General features: G+C 43.5%; 1 pseudogene; it reads right to left on the bottom strand.

Moving 5' to 3' along the window:
- Nucleotides 1–117: 117 nt before the first annotated feature.
- Nucleotides 118–9,053, bottom strand: LOC139643770 (sodium-coupled neutral amino acid symporter 2-like; annotated as a pseudogene).
- Nucleotides 9,054–9,743: the final 690 nt, after the last annotated feature.

The raw sequence follows: 9,743 nt of genomic DNA on the forward strand, positions 1-9,743 counted from the left end.
CCATGGAAACACGAGACGGAAACACACAACACAAGGGAGAGAGAGAGAGTGTGTGTGTGTGTGTGTGTGTGTGTGTGTGTGTGTGGACTGAGGAAGGGGAGGAGAGGTTTTACTCACCACAATCAGGAAAAACACCATGCAGAGCAGGAGAAACCACTAGTGTAACCCAGGTAACCTGAGGGGGAAAAGCAACAAAAAACAAAGTTATGACCCGAAATGTGAAAACGTGAGCGGTGTGTGTTTACGAGGGGCTTTTATTTTGAAGCTTTGGAATGCACTTTTTTTTTTTTTTTTTTTAAAGAAGTTTTAGCACTTCACGGCGAGTGAGGGAGTGTTTCAAGATTTACAACTCTTGCGCACATGCAAGTGCGTCACCAACCCCACTGCCTCTCCCCTGCGCAAGTATTTACACAAGCATCTGATTTCACAACACACACACACACACACACACACACACACACACACACACACTGCTTACCAAGGTTCTGAGGAGTGAGAGCGGCAGGATAATGATGACAGACACCAGCAGCACCAGATAATCTCCATTAGCGTACCATTCTCTGAAACACAGTGAGACGGAAGAAAAAATGTCAGTGATGCTAATAATAGTAATAATAATAATAATAATAAATAATAATAAGTGCCAAGTCTCCCTCCTTCAATACTCTTGCAGTTCCTCTGTATAACCTCACATGATTTAGTGTTTTATAATCTGTCACTGTCTAATGAAATCTTAAATATGTAATTAAAAGATTTGCCATGAATCATTTTGATTGGTTTTCCTGTAACTGATCATCACTCAACATTTTATATTCATCGCAATTAATTTTTGCAGTTTTTCATCTTTGTAATCCATCGATCTTTCTGTCTGTACCAGGGTTTTTACAGTTTGGGATTTTTTAATAGTTTTTTTAATGTAAATTTCGGTTTTATTTTTTACTCAGTTTTCAGTGTGGCTTTAATAGTTTTAGTTTAGTTTTGATTTAAAAATCTCCACACAAATGTTTCCTCTTTTTTTACCCTGAACATAAACAAAAAGACGAAAACAAAAAACATTTGACATATGTTTTATGTTTTTATTTTGGTTTAGTTAGTTGTAGACAAGATCGTTTTTGTGTGAATTTCAGTTTACGACATAACGCTTTTTAACACCAAATTTTTTAGTTTTATTTTACAATAATAACCTCAGTCTATACATGTATGATCCATCTATCTAGCTTTTATCGTACATACATGCATCATTATCCAAACTGAACAAACTGTTCAAGTAATCCACAACCTATGGGAACAAATTAGCTCCAAAAATGCACATTAAGTCGTCTTTCTGTCAAAAATTCCCTCATAATTCCTTCGCATCGTCATTATCTGTCGTTACACCGGGGTAACGGCTGCTTCCAGCTCCCGGTCTGACACTTCCCTTGCAGTCGGTGTTTTATAGTCTGACAGAAACCGGTCTGTGTTTTATAATCTGACAGAAACCGGTCTGTGTTTTATAATCTGACGAAACCGGTCTGTGTTTTATAATCTGACAGAAACCGTCTGTGTTTTATAATCTGACAGAAACCGGTCTGTGAAGCGGCTCCCGAGGCCCAAAACCACATCAATGTTTCAAACAGTGAGCTCATCCCGCGCTCCGTCTCGATGCGGCACCACTTCTTCTTCTAAAAGGGCTCTTTGACGGAGAAACTGTCCCCCAAACCCCCCCATCCCCCATCCCCCCCTCCCCTTCAGCCCCCCTCCCCTTCATCCCCCAGCATCCCTCTCTCTTCCACCAGAGGGACAAAGACGCCGCTTCACCTTCCCCGACGCTCGGCACTTGAAAAACAAGCGGCAGCCATTTTGCCTGATGTGCCACTTCACCTCAAGTGACTCTGCCAGACTCTCTCTCTCTCTCTCTCTCTCTCTGTTTCCACACCTCCGTTTCTAAACTGGATTTGTGTTCAGGCAGTCTCCTGGAAAGTCATCTGGCTCTTCAGCTTGCCGTTACACCCAAACTCATCACTCCTATCTCTTCAGTTTTAAGTTAAATTGATTTTTCTCGACCCTGCAAACATCCTCTGGGACAACGGGTCTCTGTCTCTGTTAGTTTTGTAGTAACAGGTAAAACAAGAAATCAGGATCAACGCCAAAATCAATTGTTCCTTGGCCTGAAGCCGATCTGTCCACCAGGTTTCATGGAAATCTGTTCCGTTTTGAAAAGTAACTAATAACTACTAATAACTAACTAATAATTACAAGAATTGCAAATCAAACACGTTAAGTTACCTGTAATCTGAGTACTCCAACACCCCCAACACTGGTGTTTAAAATGATGCATCCTGATAATAATATCACTCTATAGCTGGAGATATGTGAACATATGTGATATAACGTGAAATGAAATGTATACAAAACAACCTTTGCTTCATACATTTTCTCGACTTTTTTTGTCCCAGACTCTTCCACACCTGGAAATGCCCAAACACATTTTCCAGACTTTTCCAGACTTTTTTTTGTCCATTTTTCTCAGCTCAGACCAGAAGCCGAACAGAAGATCTAGTCCCTTACCCGTTGCTGGCTCCCAGAAAGGCCTGGATGACGATGGGCAGCTCGTACTTGACGATGTAGAGGTAGCTTGACATGGCTGTAAAGATAAAACAAGTCGGTGTATTTAAACTTCTGTCTATATGACTTTCTCAAAGCCATGAAAAAAAAAAGCAGCTCGGCGAGACAGGACAGAAATAGCGAGGTCTAATATTGGCGAGTTATTCCAAGGAAAAAAAAAAAAAGTTTCTGCACAAGCTTGTAGAATGACTCAAGGTTTTTACTGGAAGCTACGTTCCAGAAACACACTTCAGCCAAGATTTCTGTTTTCCTTCTTTCTTTTTTTTTCCCCCCTCATCCACTCCAGTTTAGACACAGAGGGACGCTCTTCAGCTCGAGGAATAAACACCGGCCCACAAATTTAGAAAAGTAGTTCAATCACGGTTACGTAACGCTCACACAGAGGCGGGTAGAAAATAAGAAAACTAGGCTTTGGAGCCGACTTGAAAGCATTTCTTGGCGTTTTTTTTTTTTGGCCCGATCTGAAAAGAAATTCTGGGGGTTTCCTCACCTCCGATGTTCTGCATGGTGATGGAGCAGGAGGCGGCGAGTTTCCCCGGCATCCCGAAGGCTTTGTAACCCAGCTGCTCGTAAACCAGTGACCCTTTGAACCGGAAAGATTACAGATTAGAACAAAACCTGGAATCTGAACATCTGAACATCTGAACATCTGAACATCTGAACGTCCCCAGCTAAGCAGCGATGGATGGACCGCTCCTCTTTAATAAAATAGACCTAATTATAGCTAAAACACCAACTGGATTCTGGAGACACGTTCACCTCGGTCTCATCTCCCCCCCCCCCCCCCCCCTTCTTCACCCCCAGAACACACGGACATGCAGTGTTGTTGTGCATTAACTCACTTCCTTCGTTGGCCGTCTTCAGCAGCAGGTGGACAGAGTATAAGGAGAAGATGGCGACGGCCACGAGGAGAATCCTGCGGAGAGAAAAACAGCCAAACATCAGAAAATGTGATTAATGGGAGGGGAGAGTCCACGTAAACACTGTGACACTCTTGCATTAATAGACGAGTTAGGACAGGAACGCCTGTTAGAACCGGTTTTATTTCTCATTGCATTCTCATAGCAATTCATGTCAAGCTTTGTTTTATTGTGTCTTATTCTGTCTACTGATTTGATTTTTGCTATTCTGTGTAGTTTAGTTAGTAGTCTTCTTTTTTAGTTTTACGTGAAGCACTTTGTAACTGCCTTTTTGATAAATGCTATACAAATAAACTCTATTATTATTTTTATTATTATTATACACCCTAGTCGCGTTTCTATAGCATTTAGTCAAGTTGTGTGTGTTCTCCGGCTCTTTGTGCTTCGTGGAAATCGAGGTGAGTTCTAGTCAGTACTGGACTAGACCAAGATGGCGGCTGGTATTTGGAGAACATGTGTTTTTTTTTAGGGCAGTGTGAGAACCGAAAACCTGTTTCGTTTGTGTCAGAAGAACTTCAGGAACAGGTTTGGAACAGGTTTTGCAAAAAAAAACAAAAGGCTGCAGGCCAGCGGCTCCAACAGCATACACACTCCCAAGCTTCAACCTCCATAATGAAAACTAAAAAAATAAAAATAAATAAATGAACAATACAACCTCAAGATTCCCACAATTCCCTGCTTTGGATAAGAGCGTCATCTAAAGTGGGATCGCCTCTCCTCGCCGCAGACCACCATCCAGACCCAGACAGTCTGCAGGTTTTCACTCTGACAAAACGCTACAGCAGCTGATTTTCACTTATTAGCATGCGGAGACGAGGGAGCGATTAGCGGAGATGATCTGCTGGAGCGTCTGGATCAGCAGAAACCTTCTGCGAGGTCGGACTCTGCGTCACACCTCCTTATTATTCATATCTTATCGGTTTATACGCCGCGACTCGACAAATATATACTCTGGCTGCCCTTTTAGGGGGGAAGTCGGTTTGTTCGCTCTAGAGCAAATTTATCTTTAATACCTGAACAAGCTGATGAGATATCGGCTAAAACGGGCCTGTTCATTCATTCATTTATTTATTCCTCCTAAGATTCTTGTTTTTCTTTTTGTAATTCAGTCACCATCTTTGTCCCTCAGCCTCACTGTGGTGTTTCTTCCCACAGATCACCTGTCAATCAAACAGTGTGGGCGGAGCTTGGGTTTTCTGTCGCTGCAGTTTGAGTTTCGCTTTTCTTTGTCTGTTCAGCACATGGTGGCTATCGCTGCTCATGCTGACTACCCAGTTCTTCTTCTTCTACTGTTGATTCCAAACAAACCAGGAAAAGAGCGACCAGACACCGGCTGTTTAGATCAGACAGTGGAGAAGAAGCTTTAATGAACTGGATATAGGTTGAGTCAGTGTTGAGTTATATAATATATATATTTAACTCAGTGATAGAGAGTGTGAGCTGACAGCGGCCCACGCTCGGCTCCATTCATGCTCTCATGTGAGCGTACGCATCGGGTTTTATATAACGCAGCAGGATTACCTCCGCTAAGCCCCCACCCCCCACCCCCCACCCCCCCCCCGGCAGCAGGACGACCCGACTCAACCCAACCCTCCCCTCTGTTTGTAAACACCGTGACACCTCACACACAGCTGGCTGCCGTTCGGTGCTCTCTTTCACCCAAAGCCCTCGCAGTACTACAGCATGAGCGCCTACATTTTTAATCAGAAGTGAACCCCAAACCCCCGGCGGGGTCACTGTCACTCCATGGGAAGTTCATGAAGAATAAGAGAAGTAGAAGAAGAATAGTGGGTTTTCCCTGCTCTAGTCTTTCTCCAGATGGTTGTCTCGCCCCTGACTGCTTCAGGTTGGATTTTGGAGACAGTAAGCTGATTGGGGATCAGTGCTAAGAGGTGTCCCCCCACCCCACCCCCACCCCCACCCCCACCCTCAGCCTCAGCAGACAGTATATCCTTTCTTTACTACGATTCAGTAGAGCGGGAGAGAGAAGAGGAAAAGTGCTGCGATGTGGGAGGTTTGTCCCGAAAAAGAAAAGAGACGAAAAGAAACCCGACGAGAAGTGGCACGCTGGTGGAGAAAGTCAGAAATCCAAAATAGATTAGATGCAAAAAAAAAGTAAGAAAAAGTGCAAAAACTAAAAAGAAAAAGAAAAGCGCATGACAGAGAACGATACACACCATCATCACTTCTCACTGGGATTTAAAGCTGCACTGGACGGCCTACAGGGGGCGCTCTTATGAAAGCAGCTTCATAATTTATACTGGAGAATAACTTGATTTCTTTTTCTTTTTCTTTTTTTTGCACTAGGAGTGGGCGCTCTTTCTGACGTTTTATCTACAGCAAACACGATAGCAAGTACTTAAACTTCAGCAAGTATTTTAAACTTTTGACCCCGCTGTAATCTGCCGCTCAGGGTCGAGCGGCTGCAGAGGGAACACACACACACACACACACACACACACACACACACACACACACACGCGCGGCCTGAAAGCACACCGCTCACAGTTGCATCATCTCCTGTGACCCCTCCTGCCTCTGCATTATGAAACTGACAGGGGAAAAACCCACCAGTGGAAAGTAACAAAAGTAGATTTACTCAAGTACTACACTGAAGATTTGGGGGAACTTTACTTTACTCGAGCATTTCCATTTTATGAGACTTTATGCTTTTACTCCATTGCATCTCTCTGACACCTGGAGTGACTTGTGACTTTGTAGAATAAGGTTTTGCATCTAAAAACATAGGAAAAGTTAATAAAATGTGATAAAATGTGATCAAAATTGAAGTCGCCCACCCTTTAACAAACCTTTACACTCTAAAACACTCAAAAGAGACGCCATCCTTAAGAGTGAATGCTTTTAGATACCTACTTACATTTCATTGCTAATGCTTTGATACTTTTACTTTTTAAAGGTTTTGAATGCAAGATCTTCACTTTTCCTGGAGTAATATGCCTTTTAAGGTATTTCTACTTTTACTTAAGTGAAGGATTTGAGTGTTTTTTTTTCCACCACTGCAGGGTAAAACCCACCTAAAATCAAAGTTTTCACCTTTTATGAATCTTGCAGACCTAAATTCATAGTATAAGTAATTTTAAGTAACTGAATTCTGTTCATATTGATGGTTGTTTTTACTTTTTCTTTACCTCTACATCACTGGCACCAACCCTAACACGTAAAAAAAAAAAATTGCAAAAATCTCTCAAAAGTGATTAAAGCTGTTGAGGGGGGAAAAAATCACCCAAAGTGAGATAATACTTGATGAGCATTATAATAGAGTTCTTACACAAACAGGGCGATGCCGGTGTTGGCCATGGCGTAGGACAGACCCAGGATGCCGCTGCCCATGATGGCGTTGCCGAGGTTGAAGACGGACATGCCGAAGGAGGCGTTCCCCTGGTGCTGAGGAGGAGGAGGAGGAGAGACAACACGCTCGGTTAGGAAGACAGAGAGCAGCAGAGATGTTAGGAGTTATTTAGAGAAAACAAAGAGTGTTAGAGGCTGAGATGAGCGCTTACATATTCCGTCTCATACTTCTTCTTGCTCAGGTTTTCAGAGAGGAAGTTCTGGCTCTCTGCGTCCATGTCGGGGTATTGGCTTTAAAAAAAAAAAACATAAACACAACAGGATTTATGAGATTCAGAGAGAATAGCATTTAGAGAAATTATGAGATTCGGTTCAAAATCCACAAGCTTAAAACTCGTCTGCGTCTCTTTATCTCCTCTGTGGTCGGTGCAGATTTATTGGGGGAAATGAACACCCTGGTTTCACGTCATCGGTGTGCTTGGAAAGAGGAAGTGTGCCTGGTGTGTGTGTGTGTGTGTGTGTGTGTGTGTGTGTTGGGAGCCCTGGGCCTCACCTGCTGAGCGGCACCTTCTTGGGACAGTCCTGGTAGCTGTACTCGTTGCTGTTGGAGCTGCAGCTGCTGTCTTCATCAGGAGAGATGTTGAAACGGCTCATCTCAGTCTTGGCAGTGGGTTGTTTCATGCTGCACATTCAAGGAAAATGTAATTAAATTAAATAAAAACTAGAGGTAAATCTTTATGATGTGAATTCCTCATGAATCTTTCGCATTTTTCTGCCCCTGCGTCATCCCGCCCCAGCCTCTTATTTCTAGGCAGTGCGCGTTCACGGCTGCCCATAGAATAATCAATATTATAGTGAGCGCTGCGCGCCGCGGCAGCTGAGGTCATGTGACTGGTTTTGGAGGGAGGAGGGGGGACGGGGGGGGTGTTTGACTCATCGGCAGAGAGGCAGTGGAAAAATACCAGACCGGCATCCGACATCACCTCAGCCCGCTAGACGCTGAATGACAAAAAGCCGCAGTACAGCCTGCTGACTTTGCGCCAAATTCCCCTGAAACCGTTTGAAAAGTCCAATGAAAAAAATAAATTAAATCTCCACGTTTCAGTGTCTTTTTGTCACACATGACAGACTTTACAGGCTGGACAGACTTGAATGGAGACGAACAGGCCGACGAGGCAGAGCTGAGGATAATAATGATAACAAATGTATTTTCTCTTGGCTTTCTCCTCACTACACATGTCGAGCCTCACAGAACCTGAAAGGCGCGACCGGGGATCCATTTAATGACATTATTTCCATGGCTGGTTCCAATGGAAACAATGGCACGTGTTCCCCCTATTATGGGCATGGCTGTCCATTTTGCGCATAGGTTTCACCCGTTGCGCACGGCTCCCTAATTCATAGTTGGCTCATGATTACAGCCTCTTTAAATAAAATAGGAGTTGCAGGTGTGTGTGTGGCTCTCAGTGGGTCTATATTTAATTCTGCGGGAGTGACAGTGTGTCCTGCCTGTCAGCCGACAGCAGACATCAGTCCGGCACTGCAGCATCACTGTCACACACTAATTATTTATTTATCCGGACGAGCAGCTGACATGATATAAAATAACGCTTTAGGCCTCATTGAAGGACACATTTGTCTTTGTATAGAGTTCAACAGATCTGATACAGCCAAGATGGGTTTAATGTGTCAGTCCAGACAGCTGGGCGGGCCCGAAGGCAACACACCTTGTCATAAGATGTGAAATATATAAAGTCAGAGGAGATAACGGGGTAAAAATAGACAAATATTAAACCAAACGTGTGAAATGATGAGTTATGTAAGATTTATCTACACAAAACGTGCCGCCTACATCCTGTAATTCCTGACAGTGAATGATAAGAAGATGCCGGCAGTCTTACCTTTTGATGATGAGGGAGGATGCCCGTACAATCCTTTTACAGTAAAAACACAACAGCAGATGTCCGGACTTTGTCACAAAACGACTCCAAAAGCCTACTATGGAAGAACCGATCCTTCAGGATAAAGTCTAGATATTAACAAATTAAAAAAAATGAATAGATATCCTACCAGACAGTATCAGGTTAAAAACAACCGTTGAACCACTTCAAGTAAAGACAAAGCGCCACAATACTCTGAGGATAAAACACGAGCGACGCGTAAAAACGCAAAGAATTTCGATTAATTTAAACCAAATTCCCAGAGATGCGGTGCGCTTGTAGAATAGACCCTGTTCTGCTGGAGGAGGGGTGGGACTGCTCCTTTATATGGTCAGCATTGCATCAGCCCGAGCAGGCAGGAGGGAGAAGAAGGAAGGGGGGGAAGTAGGAGGGGGCGAACAGGAGGAGGGGCTTCTGGGTTTGCTCCGAGGAGGTTTTTTACGCACAGCCGTGACGTGGTTTGTGTACAAACAGAGCGCCGCCTGACCCAGAGACTTTCCCCCCGAGAAGCACAGGGAGCCGACAGAGAAGACTGCAAGGCCACTACAGCGCAGATATTAAGTTCTTATAGGAATACTATAGGAATATCATAGGGATACACAGGATATGAAACAAACAGCTGCATAAAGTACGCTCAGGGCATTGTCAACTCATTATGGAGCGCCACAGACAATGTAATTCCCTATAGTAATATTAAAGAAAGTTAGCATTATAGGAATATTCTAAGTCCCTATAGTGATATCATAGGAATATACTAACTATATAAATACTATACCTATATAGGACCATTATTCTGATTCCGATTCTGATTCTGATTAAGTAATAAAGTCTATAAAGCAGAAACCTCAGCAGAATTAGGTTACCACTCCCTATTTAAACTTCACCAGTATGTATCTATGTGTGTGTGTGTGTGTGTGTGTGTGTGTGGACAGTTAAGACAGTTTGAGGCAGAGCGTGCTGGACGGGTGTC

The sequence above is a fragment of the Centroberyx affinis genome, unplaced genomic scaffold, assembly GCF_046629955.1.
Source record: "Centroberyx affinis isolate AG114_WGS23_722 - 3 ecotype Tasmania unplaced genomic scaffold, CSIRO-AGI_Caff_v1 ptg000650l_1, whole genome shotgun sequence".
Classification (NCBI taxonomy): Eukaryota; Metazoa; Chordata; class Actinopteri; order Beryciformes; family Berycidae; genus Centroberyx; species Centroberyx affinis.